We start from the raw sequence: 17208 nt of genomic DNA, 5'->3' as shown, positions 1-17208 counted from the left end.
GATTACAGTGTACTGTATGTATTATGATTTTTTTTTTTAATTTGCCGCCGGGCTCCACCCCCTGTGCGTCGCGAAGCTCGTAGGGAACGGAGCCCAGTACAGAGAGGCTTCGGGTAGAGGACAGAGCCCACGGACACAGCGGGGGGGACATTGCAGGATCCTGGGGACAAGGTAAGTATACCGCACCAGGATCCTGCAATGCAATCCCGAGTGTGGCTAATGGTGCTGAAATTTAACCCCAAGCCACACTCAGGAAAACCGCCAGGAAGGTTAATGGGAAAAGTTTAATTAGGTACAGTCTTAGGTCCACAGCTTTTGTAAACTCCACCCTGTTGTTGTCCTGATGTGGGTATCTATTAATAGACTGATGTAGAGTAGTGTGCGCATTAAAAAGAGGACCCTAGAACTATAATTTCCTTTTTGTTGTTTTGGGAAAAAGCCTCTAAAAAAAATTTGAGTCGGGTTTGACTAAATTCTAAAAGTTTTTGACAACCATTGTTTTATTTTCTCTTTTTTAATATGTTTTTGTACCCGACTTGTACATTTTTAGAGACAGCGATCCTGTTCACCTGTTGATCACTAATATGGGAGAGGAGTTATCTATTTTTTTTTCTTGTTCTTCTTTATTATTTTTTTTTTGCCAAGTTGCTGCTTCAACAGCTGCAATGTATTATTTTTCAAGGCACTTTATAATAATTTTACAGGACAGTTATATATATTGTTCGTTTGTTTTTATGAATGCAGATTCAATGCTCTTTGACATAAACTGAAATGTGTGTGATAAACGGTCTGGGTTTAAGCAGCATTAAACCTGTATGTTTTTAAAATTTTTTTTGCTTATTATTTTTTTTCTCTTCTTTCTCTTTCCTACTTTCTTTGTTTCATATTCTTATCTTTAATTACTTTAAGTGATGGTACCAGTCTATTAGCTAATAATGTTCTCTTCAAAAGTAAATGTATTCATCATCTGGAACTTTTGTTTGAATATCAGAGATGAGCTGTGAATTGTAAGGCTTTACCGTTTCCGCCTGACTCCATTTTTAAGAGTCCAGTGGGTCCTATAGAATGGTTTCCTGAAAGATACAAGTACTATATTTTACAAAGTATTCCTGGACATCCAGGTCTTATGGCTCATTGTAATTCTACATCTCCCAGTCTATCTACTTCTTTAACCTGAACCCCATGAGCAGATGTGGTGTACCATGGGACCAGGCAATAGCATGCAGTGTTGACTATCCATACCTTCAAGGGCTCTAGTGGATACTGGCTGTGGCTCGGACTCCATACCCTGTGGGGATCCCATTTTACTCGTCCACATTACACCCCTTATAAGTATTTAGCCTTAAAGGGGTTGTAAAGGTTTGTGTTTTTTCACCTTAATGCATAGGTTCGTGTTTTTTCACCCTAATGCATCCTATGCATTAAGGTGAAAAAACACCTGGCAATGACGGCCCCCCCAGCCCCCCCACCGTTTACTTACCTGAGTCCGTTCACCTGCTGTGCGCGTCCCCTGGTGTCCTCTTCTCCACGGAGTCTGGCCGTTGATTGGATAGATAGGATAGATTGATAGCAGCGCAGCCATTGGCTCGCGCTGCTGTCAATCACATCCAATGACGCAGCCGCCAGGGGGTGTATGAGTGTATGACCGAGTCATACACTCATACACCCCCTCGGGATAGAGCTTCCCAGAGGGGGATAGCTATTACAGGGAGGAGCCGAGACAGCTGCAGAGGGACCCCAGAACAGGAGGATCGGGGCTACTCTGTGCAAAACGAACTGCACAGTGGAGGTAAGTATAACATGTTTGTTATTTAAAAAAAAACAAACAAACCCATACAACCCCTTTAATGGCCACACCGCTGCTCCTGTCTGCCATTCCTCCAATAACTGTACACTGACATATCTTGAAACCAAGCTGCAATGACTGGACTGTCCTCAACTTTCCTTCACCATGCTGAACAGTGCCGTCTCACGGTCCAATCCGATCTTTGCAAACATCACACAACATTCCCAAGTTATGGGACTAAAAGATGCCAGGATCTCGCCATCGATGTTGGAGTTCCGCTCTTTCAAGGCAGAGGAGTGTGGAAACATTGCAGCACAGGAACTCATGGTCCGGATGTGGAGTCTAAAAAGTACCAGGATTTCTCTGTTGTCTCCAGTCTACCTTGATGGGTTCTGGCGTGCTAAAAAAAAAAAAAAAAAGATGAGGAGGTCACAGTGGTGGTGGGGAGGGTTGGGGCTTCTGGGCTGTTGTGGGTGGGTACAAAATCATTGAGGGAGGGCATAAGTTCAAGAATGAACTTCAGGGGGAACTGATGTGGAAATTTAAGTCCTGAAAATAATAGACTTTACTTACAGTGATCTTTCAATGACTCTGTAGTTTCAGAACAAGTTTAGAATCAACAAACAAGGGGTAGTTCCCCTTTTGAAAGGCCTTCGTTTTTGTCTATCCAGAAACTATTTTTGGTATGACCGTCAATTCTATTTGCAGACAAGAGGGGTTGCGATGGGAGCCCGTTTCGCTCCCAGCGTGGCCAATTAATTTATGGCAACCTGGGAGGAAGGGGCTTGTTTGCTATAGGAGATTTATAGACGATCTCATCCTCATTTGGGAGGGAGATCGATCTAGTCTGGACAGTTTTATACAGACATTGAATAACAATACCAAAAATATACAGTTAACCTGGAATATAAGCACGGAACGTATGGTCTTTCTTGACCTTAGGATCTGTAGGGATGATGATCGCTTCCGCTTGTGCAATTATTTTAAACGAACTGACCGAAAATTCCTATATACCCTGGGGAGTTGCCACCATAGATCATGGTTGTGCAACATCCCCAGGGGTCAATTCATTAGGCTTAGATGAAATTGCACTCGCGAGGAGGATTTTGTCTCACAGTCTCAGGTTCTCTCCTCTAGATTTCAGCAAAAGGGATACCTTCAATCCAATTTGGATAGTGAAATTGAGCGGGTTTGTGCTTTGGATAGACAGATATTGGTTTCTAATCACACCAACGATATTAGTGTGGATGTCCCTAATTTCAAAATTGTATTGGACTATAATGTGCAGCATAAAAAAATTGAGAGGATAGTACTAAAAAATTTGTCAATTTTGAAACAGGATAGGGTATTGGGCCCTCGAATACCACAGAAACCGTCATTCATATATAAAAAAGCTCCTTCCCTACGACTGGCTCCAGGATTAATTGACCCACCGGTTCAATAGGAAAGACGGTTATTCTCTTTCCTTTCTAGGTTTTACGCCTGCGAGCGGTGTACTGCTTGTAAGCACTCTAAGTGTAACATTAAGAAGCGGAAGGAGTTTAAGGCTTCTGTGACAAGCAAAATATATAAGATTCCACCACTGATTACTTGTGCGACTATTGGTGCTGTTTACATGCTCGAATGCGAGTGTGGCCTACAATATAATGGAAGGAACTCTAGACCTCTTCATGGCAGAATGGGTGAGCATGTAAACAACATCAATAAAGGTTTAAAAACACATAATGTATCCAGGCATTTCAAGCTGGCTCATAACCAGAACCCTAGGGGTCTGAAATTCTGGGGCATTGAAAGAGTCACAAAACATTGGAGAGGAAGAAATTTTATACGCCAACTTAGCCACAGGGAATCCCATTGGATTCATAAGAGAAAAGTTTTAGTACCAGCAGGTTTGAATGTTGATTTTGATGTAAATTGTTTTATATCTGATTGTTAAGGTTATATTGTATGCTAATGTATACGATTATATATATTGGTGTTTTGTTAATGAGGATCAATACGGAAGCAGGTTGATGTGCTAGTATAATGAAAGATCTTGTAAGATTTCTTAAGCTGCAATAAAACTTTGATTGTGAAAAAAAGAAAGAAAGATCTCTCTTATCATAATTAATGGATTGAGATAATTTTATCATAATTCATTAATTTAATTTTTTATTATATACGTTTTTTTTATATTTTGTATTAATTATTGTGTGACTATTGGTCCATTCAGGATGTGAGTTATGGTGCATTTTTTTGCCCTCTCTTCAGGTTTGAATAACCATTAACCATGGTACAGTACGCACTTTATTCGTCCTGATGTACTTAGTGATGCACATTAATGCACTTTGATAGATATATCTTGCCACGGAATGTTTTTTGTTGGCATTTGACTCTAACTGTTGGGTCACTCCCTGGTTTACCAGTGAGATAGCAGGGCCACTGGGTTAATCTATCAGGTGCAGTATTTTGTATGTCCTTAGGTGTTAGCCACGAGCGTTTTTATTGTTTATGTAAATCTGAGTGCTAGGTCACTTCCTCTTTCATTCTGGGAGTTGTTAGTGTTGCTGTGGTAATATATCACATGCAATACTCTGAGCGGCCTCAGATGTCGGCTCATGGTATTTAAAGCGGGTGTCTCACGTCATTCCATCACCGGTGATGAAGTCCCGCCCCATGGGATGTAACGCTTACTGAACCAGGTGACTAGCATGATGTCACCCGTGTCATATAGTTGATCCTCGAGAATTTGTTTTACTGTTTGCCTTTTCACAGTGCACTGAGGAACAGTGCTTTATTTGTAAGTGCGATCTTCACTTTTTAAATAAATCTCTTTTTATCATATGGAGAGCACTATATTGTGTTACTTATATTACATGTACAATCTGGAGCCTATTGTCAGAGCACAGGGGATCCTGCAACCACCAGTGTGTATACCTCTCCAGTATCCAGCATAACCAGTGACCCAGCTTTCTTTCCCTTGTAGGGGACCTGCCCGTTTGACCTGTCTGATTTACTCAGGGGTCCATGCTTTGAGGTGAGCTGCTAGGAGTGTCGTTGGTGGAGGTTGGCACATGATCACCCTGTATTGCATCTATAGAAGCACTTATTTGGACACTTGGTGGCATTTGATTGCTTTCATTCATTTTTACTGAGAACATCATGGACTCTTTTACCATTTAACATTTATTATGTGATTGTGTGCTTTTGTGCTGCACTGCTTTTCTATTTTATATCTTTTTTTTATCCCTTTCTTGTTTTATACAGTTCAACTACCTTTTCCTGCAGATCCTTTGACAATTCTTTTGCTTTTCCCATGACATAGAATCCAGAAATGTCAGTGCAGCACTGGATGAAAGATGCAAGGGTCTGTTAGAAACTCATTGACCTTTTATACACACACACTAATTTCAAGCAAACAGATCACAGGTGAGGATGGTTACCTTTAACAGCCATTCAAACCTTTTTGTCAACTTCTGTGCATGTTGTCAGGCCAAAATCACCAGGGTATGTAAACTTTTGATCAGGGTCATTTGGGTAGTTTCTGTTGTCATTATGATTGACAATAAATGGCTTCGGCTAAACACTAATCATCAGTTAAAGAAATGTTTTTGTGTTATCATTCATATTCTCTGAAAAATGGCCAAGAAATCATAAATTCTGCCAGGGTATGTAAACTTATGAGCGCAACTTTATCTAGATTAACCTGATAGAGAATTGTAAACCTACTGTAAATCTAATGGATAAGCCTAATTGACTAACATGGGATAGGAGCTATCCAAGCCTTACAATAATTAGTCTTGATGTGAATAGGAAGTATATGTGGTAGAGAAATTACTATGTGACAAGTATGTTTGTTTGGATATTTGGATATGCCTGATCATCTGAAAATCAGCTAATCCTTATTGTCCTTATTTCATTTTCAGATGATCAGACATATCCAAATATCCAAACACACATACTTGTCACATAGTACCGTATATACTCAAGTATAAGTCGTTCCGAGTATAAGTCGAGGCCCTAATTTACCACAAAAAAATGGGAAAAACTTATTGACCCGAGTATAAGACGAGGGTGAGAAATGCACAGCTACTGTAAGTGGAAAAGAGGGTCAACAATGCCCATTTGCATCATCACTGTGCCCATTTGCATGCCTCACTGTGCCCATTTGCAGCCATAGGTCCCCTGAACTTCAAACACGGTAGTTAAGGGTTCCTAGATGCCCCCTAGCTGCAGCCAAAATTTGGGGTCTCTGAACCCAAAGGGTCCCGAAATGACATTGCTGCAGATGGACACAGTTGACCAAATTTGGGGCCCCGTATCTCTGGGCCACTTAGTGCTAAGAACCCCAAATTTGGTGTGCAAACCCAGTGGAACTAGTACCATAAAATTTCCAAAGCTAGGGTTTCTAGCACCAAGTGGCCCCGAGATACAGGGCCCCAAAAATCGGTTCAGAAAATGTCAAGCACTTTTTTGCAGCAGAGAATGACATTTTCCAAACCGGATTTGGGGCCCCGTGTCTCAGGGCTACTTGGTGCTAGGAACCCCAGCTTTGGATATGTTATGGTACTAGTTCCACTGGGTTTGTACCCCAAATTTGGGGTTCCTAGCACCAAGTGGCCCTGAGATATTGGGCCCCAAATTCGGTTCAGAAAATGTCAAGCACTTTTCTGCAGCAGAGAATGACATTTTCTGAACCGATTTTGGGGCCCCGTATCTCGGGGCCACTTAATGCTAGGAACTTCAGCTTTGGATATGTTGTGGTACCAGTTCCACTGGGTTTGCACACCAAATGGGGTTCCTAGCACCAAGTAGCCTTGAGATACGGGGCCCCAAAAATGAAAATGGAAAATGAAATTTTTTGCTGCAGAAAAGTGCTTGACTCGAGTATAAGTCGAGGTGGGCACTTTCAGCACAAAAAAATGTGCTGAAAAATTCGACTTATACTCGAGTATATACGGTAATATCTCTACCACATATATTTCCTATTCACATTAAGACTACTTATTGTCATTGTGAAAGGACCGCTGCGCTATTAAAGAGAACTAAAACTATAAATAAATGTGGAAATCCTGCAAAATCCAACAGTGATCACAAATCTTATTGTAAGTATTGGTCAGCTCCTATCCCCTGTTAGCCACATAGACTTATCTATTATCTATTTACAGTAGGTTTACAATTCTCTATCAGGTTAATCTAGATATATTGTTTGTTAATCCATACTTTGATGTAGAGATTTATATAGTCACACACACACACACGCATTTTTTCTTCCCCCCTGGTCAAGCTATGCTTATCATGATTTAATCATGTGTACATGTAATAATAATTCCTTACGATAATTTCTAGATGTCATAGGATACTTGTGTGTCTCTATTCATATGCAGAACACAGTGGTGTAGTGGTTAGCACTTTCGCCTAGCAGTAAGAAGGGTCACTGATTGGAATCCCAACCACGACACTACCTGGCTGGAGTTTGCATGTTCTCCCTGTGCCTGCGTGGGTTTCCTCCGGGTACTCTGGTTTCCTCCCACACTCCAAAGACATGCTGGTAGGTCAATTGGATCCTGTAAAAATTGTCCCTAGTGTGTATGAATGTGAGTTAGGGACCTTAGATTGTAAGCTCCTTGAGGGTAGGGACTGATGTGTGTACAACGTATATGTAAAGCGCTGCGTAAATTGACGGCGCTATATAAGTACCTGAAATAAAATACCTGAAATAAAAAAATACATACACACACACACACATATATATATATATAATATATGTGTGTGTGTATATATATATATATATATATATATATATATATATATACATATACATACATACATACATATACATAAACACACACACAGTATCTCACAACAGTGAGTACACCCCTCACATTTTTGTAAATATTTTATTATCTCTTTTCATGTGACAGCACTGAAGAAATGACACTTTGCTACAATGTACAGTAGTTGGTGTACAGGTTGTATAACAGTGTAAATGTGCTGTCCCCTCAAAATAACTCAACACAAAGCCATTAATGTCTAAACTGCAGGCAACAAAAGTGAGTACACCCCTAAGTGAAAATGTCCAAATTGTGCCCAAACTGTCAATATTTTGTGTGGTCAGCATTATTTTCCAGCACTGCCTTAACCCTCTTGGGCATGGAGTTCACCAAAGCTTTACAGGTTGCCACTGGAGTCCTCTTCCACTCCTCCATGATGACATCACAGAGCCGGTGGATGTTAGAGACCTTGCGCTCCTCCACCTTCTGTTTGAGGATGCCCCGCAGATGCTCAATTAGGTTTAGGTCTGGAGACATGCTTGGCCACTCCATCACCTTTACCCTCAGCCTCTTTAGCAAGGAAGTGGTCATCTTGGAGGTGTGTTTGGGGTCATTATCATAATGGAATACTGCCCTGCAGCCCAGTCTCCGAAGGGAGGGGATCAAGCCCTGCTTCAGTATGTCACAGTACATGTTGACATTCATGTTATTTATATATTTTTTTACATACTGTCACCAGACAAGTGCAGAGATACCATAGTGCTACTGTACTACTCTAGGGTAGTGATCAGGATTTTTATTTTACACTGTTATTGCTCATTAGAGTGATGATCACAGCAGCCCAGTACAACGATTAATGATTGGCTGTGTTCACCATGTCCTAGAGAGCGTGCCCCGAGGGGCAATGTGGGAGGGTGTACAGATACATTCACCCGTATCGGTGCTGCTCCTGTCCCCCTGTTTATGTACTATAGCCGAATCAACTTGTGAATCAGCAAATTTAGCAATAAACGGTGCATATACAGTGCCTTAAAAAAGTATTCATACCCCTTGAAATGTTCCAAGTTTTGTCATGTTACAACCAAAAACATAAATGTATTTTATTGGAAATTTATGTGATAGACCAACGCAAAGTGGCACATAATTGTGAAGTGGAAGGGAAATGATAAATGGTTTTCAAAATTGTTGACAAATAAACATCTGAAAAGTGTGGAGTTCATTTGTATTCAGCCCCCTTTACTCTGATACCCCTAATTAAAATCTAGTGGAACCAATTGCCTTCAGAAGTCATCTACAGTAATTAGTAAATAGAGTCCACCTGTGTGTAATTTAATCTCAGTATAAATACAGCTGTTCTGTGAATCCCTCAAAGATAAAACTGTGGAGAAGTTTAAAGCAGTGTTAGGTTATAAAAAAAAAAATATCCCAAGCTTTGAATATCTCATGGAGCACTGTTCAGTCCATCATCTGAAAATGGAAAGAGTATGGCACAACTGCAAACCTACCAAGACATGGCCATCCACCTAAACTGACAGGCCAGGCAAGGAGAGCATTAATCAGAGAAGCAACCAAGATGCCCATGGTAACTCTGGAGGAGCTGCAGAGATCCACAGCTCAGGTGGGAAAATCTGTCCACAGGATAACTATTAGTCGTGCACTCCACAAATCTGGCCTTTATGGAAGAGTGGCAAAAAGAAAGCCATTGTTGAAAAAAAGCCATAAGAAGTCCTGTTTGCAGTTTGCGAGAAGCCATGTGGGGGGGAAGCACACATGTAGAAGAAGGTGCTCTGGTCAGATGAGACCAAAATTGAACTTTTTGGCCTAAAAGCAAATTGTTACATGTGGTGGAAAACTAACACTGCATATCACCCTGAACAGACCATCCCCACCATGAAACATGGTGGTGAAAGCATCATGTTGTGGGGATGATTTTCTTTAGCAGAGACGGGGAAGCTGGTCGATGGGAAGATGGATGGAGCCAAATACAGGGCAATGTTAGAAGAAAACCTGTTAGAGTCTGCAAAAAAATTGGACACTGGTGCAGAGGTTTACATTCCAGCAGGACAACGACCCTAAATATACAGCCAGAGCTACAATGGAATGGTTTAGAAAGCATATTCATGTGTTAGCATGGCCCAGTCATAGTCCAGACCTAAATCCATTTGAGAATCTGTGGAAAGACTTGAAAATTGCTGTTCACAGACACTCTCCATCTGGTTTGACAGAGCTTGAGCTATTTTTCAAAGAAGAATGGGCAAAATTTCACTCTCTAGATGTACAAAGCTGGTAGAGACATACCCAAAAAGACTTGCAGCTGCAATTCCAGGGAAAGGTGGTTCTAGAGATTATTGACTCAGAGGGGCTGAGTACAAATGCACACCACACTTTTCAGATATTTATTTGTAAAAAATGTTGAAAACCATTTATCATTTTCCTTCCACTTCACAATTATGTGCCACTTTTGCCTCGTTTCCACTGAGCGGATCGGTTCAGGTCGGTACAGTTTGGAAGGCCTAGAATGGTCCGGCCTATTCAGGTGAGCGTTTCCACTGCAAGTCGAAGTCGGATCGACAAGGACCATACGTGGGTTTTCAAAAAAATGCCTAGCATGGCATCACATGTCCACCAATCAGTGGAATGTATCGTAGCTCCACCCTAACCGAACCATACCATTTTCTATGGCCCCACATCTGAAGCAGGACCCTGAATGGTTCGGTTCAGTTGTATGGGCCGCTTTCATAATGGAAACACTCAAAATAGTGTACTGTACCGAACTGAACCAAACCGATCCGCTCAGTGGAAACGAGGCATTTGTGTTGGTCTATCACGGGGTAGGCAACCTTTTGAGCACAGTGTGCCGAAAAATATTTTCAAAGAAATTGAGCGTGCCGATTTTATAACCAAAAAATGTCAACTTCACATTCACGAAAAGGATTTTTTATAAAGTAAATGCTGTAATCTACTTTGGTAGTGAGAAATTAACATCCTGCACTCTCACGTCTCAGATCAGCCCCAATTCCTGCACCTCCACATCTCAGATCAGCCCCAATTCATGCACCTTCACACCTCAGATCACTGTCCTCCCTGCAAATCTGTTTCACCACTGTACTCCCCTGCTCATCTGTCCCACCCCTGTACCCCCCTGCACATCTCCCCACCACTGTAACCCCCTGCTCATCTGCCTCACCACTGTACTACCCTACACATCTGCCCCACCACTGTACCACCCTGCTCTTCTGTCCCACCACCATACCACCCTGCTCTTCTGTCCCACCACTGTAACCCCCTGCTCATCTGCCCCACCACTGTGACCCCTTGCACATCTGCCCAACCTCTGTACCCCCCTGCACATCTGTCCCACCAATGTTCCCCCTTTCTCGTCTGCCCCACCACTGTATCTTCCTGCACAGCTGCTCCACTGCTCTACCCCCCTGCTCTTCTGTCTCACTGCTGAACCATCTTCTCATCTGTCCTAACACTGAACTTATCTGCTCATCTGCCTCACCACTGTAACCCCCTTTCTCATCTGCCCCACCACTGTACCTCCTGCACATCTGTCCAACCACTGTACCCTCTGCTCTTCTGCTCCACCACTGTAACCCCCTGCTCATGTGTTCCACCAATGTACCTCCTTTCTCCTCTGCACATCTGCCCCACCTCTGTACCCCCTCGCTCCTCTGCCCCACCGCTATAACCCCCTGCTCATCTGTCCCACCAATGTACCTCCTTTCTCCTCTGCCCCAACACTGAACCCCCTGCTCATATTTCCCACCACTGTAACCCTCTTCTCATCTGGCTTAACACTGAACCCCCCCCCTACTCATCTGTCCCACCACTGTAACCCCCTGCTCATCTGCCCCATCACTGTACCCCCTGCTTTTCTGTCCTACTGCTGAACCCCCTTCTCATCCCTCCCACCGCTGTACCTCCTGCACATCTGCACCACCACTGTACCCCCTTGCTGTTCTGTCCTACCACTGTAACTTCCCTGCTCATGAGCCCCACCAATGTACCCCCTTTTCTCATCTGCCCTACCACTGTACCTCCTTGCACATCTGCTCCACCACCGTATCCCCTTGCTCTTCTGTTTCACTACTGAATCACCTTCTCATCTGTCCTAACACTGAACCCATCTGCTCATCTGCCCCACCACTGTAACTCGCTTTCTCATCTGCCCCACCAATGTACCTCCTGCACATCTGTCTCACCTCTGTACCCCATGTTCTTCTGCCCCACCTCTGTTCCCCCTGCACTCCTACCCCACCACTGTAATCCCCTGCTCATCTGTCCCACCAATACACCTCCTTTAACATCTGCCCCGCCGTTGTACCCTCCTGCTCTTCTGTCCCACCTCTGAACCCCTCCTGCTCATTTTCCCCACCCCTGTACCCTCTTCTCATCTATGATGTGCGTGATGTGCAGAGTGGTGAAAGGAAGCAGAGATGAGACACATCTACCTGTCCTGGCACACTCATCTTGCTGATCCACCTCTCGCATCCAGCCCACGTTTATGTATGTGATGTATGTAATGTCACATACCAGCATCTAGAATGGATGCGCAATGATGGGCTCATGTCAGGGGCAAGTTCTGAAAGCAGTGGGCCCCCACAGCTGAGAAAAACTGCGGCACTCTGCGCTGCAGCAAAAGTTGGGTGTGATTTTCATTGCACTGAATACTGGCTGTGGCTTAAAAGGGACACAGAGTGCAGGGGTTCAGTAGTAAGTGATGCAAAAGGTTCAGGAATAATTTCAACAAAGTTCCCAGAAGCTCAAACTGTCACCTGATTGTGATTTTCTCAATCACAGGTAAATCCCTTCTTTCCTGACAGACTCCATGGCAGCCTACGTGTATAAATCTTTGTTCTGGGCCAGAGGCCATGTTCCTTTTTTGTCCTCCTCCTAGGACCAAGATGAAGTCTTACCTTTTCATGAAGTTTTCTGTAAACCAGGGCTGGCGGTGTGCACGGTGATACGTTGGTGTTAGCGGTGATCCTCTCTGAAGTCCAGCATTCCTAGCTATCAGGAGGTGGACATGGGCGATATGATGCGATGCCATGAAGAGCTTACTAACCTGGCCATTGGCAGGCAAGTGGCCATATGGCCAAACATCCTAGCTATTAGCGGGAGGCCTTGTAAACACCCTGGTCGTTCGGTGGGTCAAGTGAACAGCTCCCAGTCCCAGGTTCTAGTCCGGATCGTGCTGTGGTGGTGGTAATGTACAAAGATATTCGTTTTATATGGCAGCCGTATCTGTGTTTTGTGTGTCTCCTTATTTGCTATCAAGCTCCAGTGATTGGCCATGGCGGCTGGAGCGCAGCTGCGTTCCAGCTCGCCTTTTCAGGAAGTCGCCGGGACCTGTCTGCGCATCTGCAAGCTGTGAACGAAGATTCCGTGCTTGGTTTGCGCAGGCGTGGTTTTGACAAACCATGCGCGACCACCGCTGGGTGGCGATGTTTTCCGGCAAAGGGCGTGCTGGGGGGCGGTGATACCATGAACGCCGGCAGATTTAGATGGCTGTCAAAGCAGCTATTCCTTGGGATGACTTGCGGGCTTATGCGGCAGTTTCCCCAGGCGCTGGTCTCCAGTTTACAAGGTAAATTGTTTGCTGCAGGCTCCCTGGGTGCTGGCTAAGTTTGTTATTTGTTCTCTCATGCCTGTTGTCACTCCTGTTTCTCATAAGGCTTTAATGGTTCATTTCAGTTTCAAGCTGCCTTGCCATGGATCTGTGACCGCCCCCCTGTGGCCAACCCTTTGCTGCAGGTAGGATTTAGTTCTTTTCTGCCTGTGATGCTTGGGTTCACTCATTCAGGAGCTCTTAACCCTTTCTTTTTCACTCAGCTCTTCTAGGTCTGAACACCAAAGCACGGCACGCAAAGACAAAGACCGTCCTAGGTCTCAACATCATCACTCCTCTTCAAGTTCCAGACGTCATACATCTCCCTCTAGATCTAGGCACCACAGAGAGGAGTCTAAAACCACCTCTGGGAAAGCCTGCTGGGGATGCGGGGCCCAGGTTCCCGAAGGCAAATTGCTCTGTGAGCGATGCTTTTCTAAAGCCGCAAGAGAAAGAGAGGGTGGAGACCAACAAGTTGAAGCACTGGTCATTAAGGTGGTCCGTGAGTCCCTGAGTAAAGCGTATTCTGATCTCACCCACAACCCTGCTGGCGACCCTATGTCAGTCCCTATTAGGGATGATCTTGAGGCTCCAGGCCCTTCACAACCAAGCCATTCCTCAATTGAAGCCTCAGCCATTGAGGTGGAGGTAGATGACCCTGGTGCAGGTTTTGAATCTGCCCTAGTACCACAGCTGGTCAAAGCTGTCAAAGAAGCTTTGAGATGGGAAGAGCCAGTGGAGGCACCCTCCAAACAGAGGAAATATTTTAAATACCTCAAAAAGAACGCCCTCATTTCCCCTTTTTGGGTGAACTTGGCGAAATAATTACCGATGAATGGGGTGGTGTTGAAAGGAGGAATTCCCTGTTAACAAAGGTATCAAAGATGTACCCACTTAAATGCGAGGATGTAAAACGCCTGGAGTCGGCTCCTCTCATTGACACAGCCCTAATGAGATTGGTGAGGCACATCACACTCCCATTGGAGGATACTGTTTCCTTTAGGGATGGCCTGGAGAGGAAAATTGATACCGACCTCAAGCGGATCTACATTACAGCAGGTATGACCTGCAAACTAGCTCTAGCTCTCACAGCTCTCTAAAGCGATGGAAGTCTGGACGGATGACGTAGATGCTTCTCTGAGGAGCATCTCGGAAGAAGTGGCCAGGAGCTCACCTATTCACGAGCTAATGTTGGCGGTGGCTTTTCTGGGTGAGGCTTCCCTGGAAATAATTTGTCTGGTGGCTCGGATCATGCTGTCATCTGTCACGTGCCTTGTGGCTGCGCCCGTGGTTAGCTGACCCTGCCTCCAAGCAGGCATGGTGCAGGATTCCCTTTGAGGATCTGTCCTTCTTTGGGAACAAATTAGACAGTGTCACCACAGGGGGCAAGTCGGGGTTCCTTCCCCAGGATTGCTGTCTGCTAAACCAGATGAGAACACAGCCCAGGCAAGGTTCAGATCAAGTGAGGGATGCTGGCCGCTATAGGCCTGGGCGTGAGTTCAGGTGGACCTGGAAGGAAAACCAGCCTTCAGGCCAGAAGTTTTTAAAAGGGGCATCTTCCGGTGGACGAGAAGCTACTAAGTCTTTTTGATGTTGCGCCTGCCCAGACAGAGCAAGTCAGAGGTTGCTTACTTCGCTTTCAACACGTCTGGGCAGCCACAGATAAATGTTCTGACATTTGTCCAAATGCCCAAATAGCCAAAGTTTGGTTTGAACTCATGTTTGGACTGAACCTTAAGCTCATCCCTATTGATGTTTGAGCAAAATGGCACCTTCTTCTAGGGATAAAAGGAGGATGAAGACATTGTTAAGGGGAGTATTGTAATCCCTGTACTGCATTACTTAATATGCATACAGTTATCATTAAAAATAGCATATATATCTTATCTTGGTTAATGCTGCATTCAAATCACACAATTAAACTCAGAGATTAAATGCATAAAAGGGAGATGTTTTATCTGTACATGTAGTTCTTTGATTTACAGTTCTACTACATCGTACAGCTCTGTCTGGCAAGGCTGGAGACCCGATTTTTCATTATTGCAGGTCTTTTCTACCCCCCCACCCCCCCACCCCTAGTCTGTGACTAGACTAGCAAAAGAAGCATCAGGCTTATCCCTGAGTCACTATACTTTCTTCAGCTATCAGAACATAAATTGATTGACTCCATGTCCTGTTTGTTCCTCTCCACTCTGATATCTGCTGTAAGGCCCGGTTCACACTGCTGCGATGCCAGACATTGCATGTGATTCGCAGCGCACTGCTGTTCACATCACATGTGATGTCTGTGCGATGCGATTTCAGCCATACAGATAGTATGGCTGATATCACACCGCATTCGGTCCAAACACGCACAGGACCCTTTTTTTGTTCAGACCAGAATCGGATCGCCTGGGTGTTCACACCTGTGCGATCCTATTCATGTCCAAACTGTCAGTTCGCAGTGCAATATGCAAGCTGAACTGGGGGTGTCATTAACAATGACACTCCCCAGCAGTTCGCATATGGCAGTGTGAACCGCCGTGCGAGTCGGTGCGATGCGGGAACCCACAGTGGATTCGCAGGGTTCTCGCATCGCACCAGTGTGAACCGGGCCTAAAGGGAATGCAAGAGGCTGATAACAAGGCTAATGCATGAACTTATACTGCTTGCATTAGAAAATATATACCTTTAGTGATGTGTTAATAATTACAGAACTGCATTATTCTGTGTCATTTATGTTTGTCTAGATTTCAGCTTTAAAGTGATTGTAAAGGCAGAAGGTTTTTTATCTTAAAGGGGTTGTAAACCCTTGTGTTTTTTCACCTTAATGCATAGTATGCATTAAGATGAAAAAACACCTGGCAGTCACCGGCCCCCCAGTTACCCGTTTACATACCTGAGCCCATCTCCTCGGCAGGGACCTCCTGTCCCTCTCTCCAAGGGGTCCCGGCTCTTGATTGGATAGATTGATAGCAGCACAGCCATTGGCTCCCGTTGCTGTCAATCACATCCAATAACACGGATGCCAGTCCGGCATTCGTGTCGTATCTGTGGACGCAAGAGCTGGACTCGGGAGCGCAACTGCAAGGTAACACCCTCAGGAAAGCGCTTCTCCTAGGGGGTTATCTGATGCGGGGAGGAGCCGTGAGAGCTGCCGGGGGGACCCCAGAAGAGGATGTTTGGGGTCACTCTGTGCAAAACGAGCTGCATAGTGGAGGTAAGTATGACATGTTTGTTTTTAAAAAAAATAAAAAACACTATCCTTTACAATCATTTTAATTTATTCTATGCATTAAAAGAAAAAACCTTCTGTGTAAAGCAGTCCCCCTCAACCCCCTAATACTTACCTGAGGTCCCTCTAGATCCAGCGATATTGCAGCAGTGTCTCGGCTGCCCGGGACTCCCCTCCTCATTGATGAGACAGCAGACATTGGCTCCCACTATCATGTCAATAAAAGTCAGTCAGCCAGCCAATGATGAGAGAAAAGGGGACAGATCCGGGCCATGGCTCAGTGTCTGAATGGACACAGGGAGCTGTGGATCGGCTCGGATGCCCCCATAGCAAGCTGCTTGTTCTGAGGGGACTCAACAGGAGGGATGGGCCAGCAGTGCCGAAGAGGGACCTGAGAAGGGGAGGATCTGGGCTGCTCTGTGCAAAACCACTAAACCTAGGGGGGGGGGGGAGGCATTATTGTGGGCACAGAACAACCTGGGGGAAGGAATTCTAGTGGACACAGCATAACCTGGGAGGGGGGATTAGTGTGGGCACATAATAACCTGGGGGTGGGGGTATAGTGGGCAAAGCATAACCTGGGGGGGTAGGATATATATATATATATATCACTTGTGGCGCACCTATCTATGCATAGTGGAAAAAGGTTTTTGTTTTATTTAAGCATGTCCCTTTAAGTCCCTCCCACTGGTCAAGCAATTTGACCATGACTACTATTTGCCATATCACACTACGTGCGCTACATTAGCACACTCTTGCAATTGTCCGAAGACATCACAAGCCTTTTTTAAGGCTAGTCAACAACACTGGCATAATGAAAACCATGCCCACTCACTGCTGC

General features: G+C 44.6%; 1 protein-coding gene across 4 annotated transcripts in view; it reads right to left on the bottom strand.

The window, feature by feature from the left end:
• Window positions 1-17208, bottom strand: part of LOC141145232 (NXPE family member 1-like) — a 216022-nt gene that overhangs the window by 119467 nt on the left and 79347 nt on the right. The gene's annotated exons all lie outside the window — the stretch shown is intronic.

This window comes from Aquarana catesbeiana, linkage group LG05, assembly GCF_042186555.1.
Source record: "Aquarana catesbeiana isolate 2022-GZ linkage group LG05, ASM4218655v1, whole genome shotgun sequence".
NCBI lineage: Eukaryota > Metazoa > Chordata > Amphibia > Anura > Ranidae > Aquarana > Aquarana catesbeiana.
The sequence above is the reverse complement of the archived record's forward strand: the minus strand, read 5'-3'. Positions and strand labels throughout refer to the sequence as shown.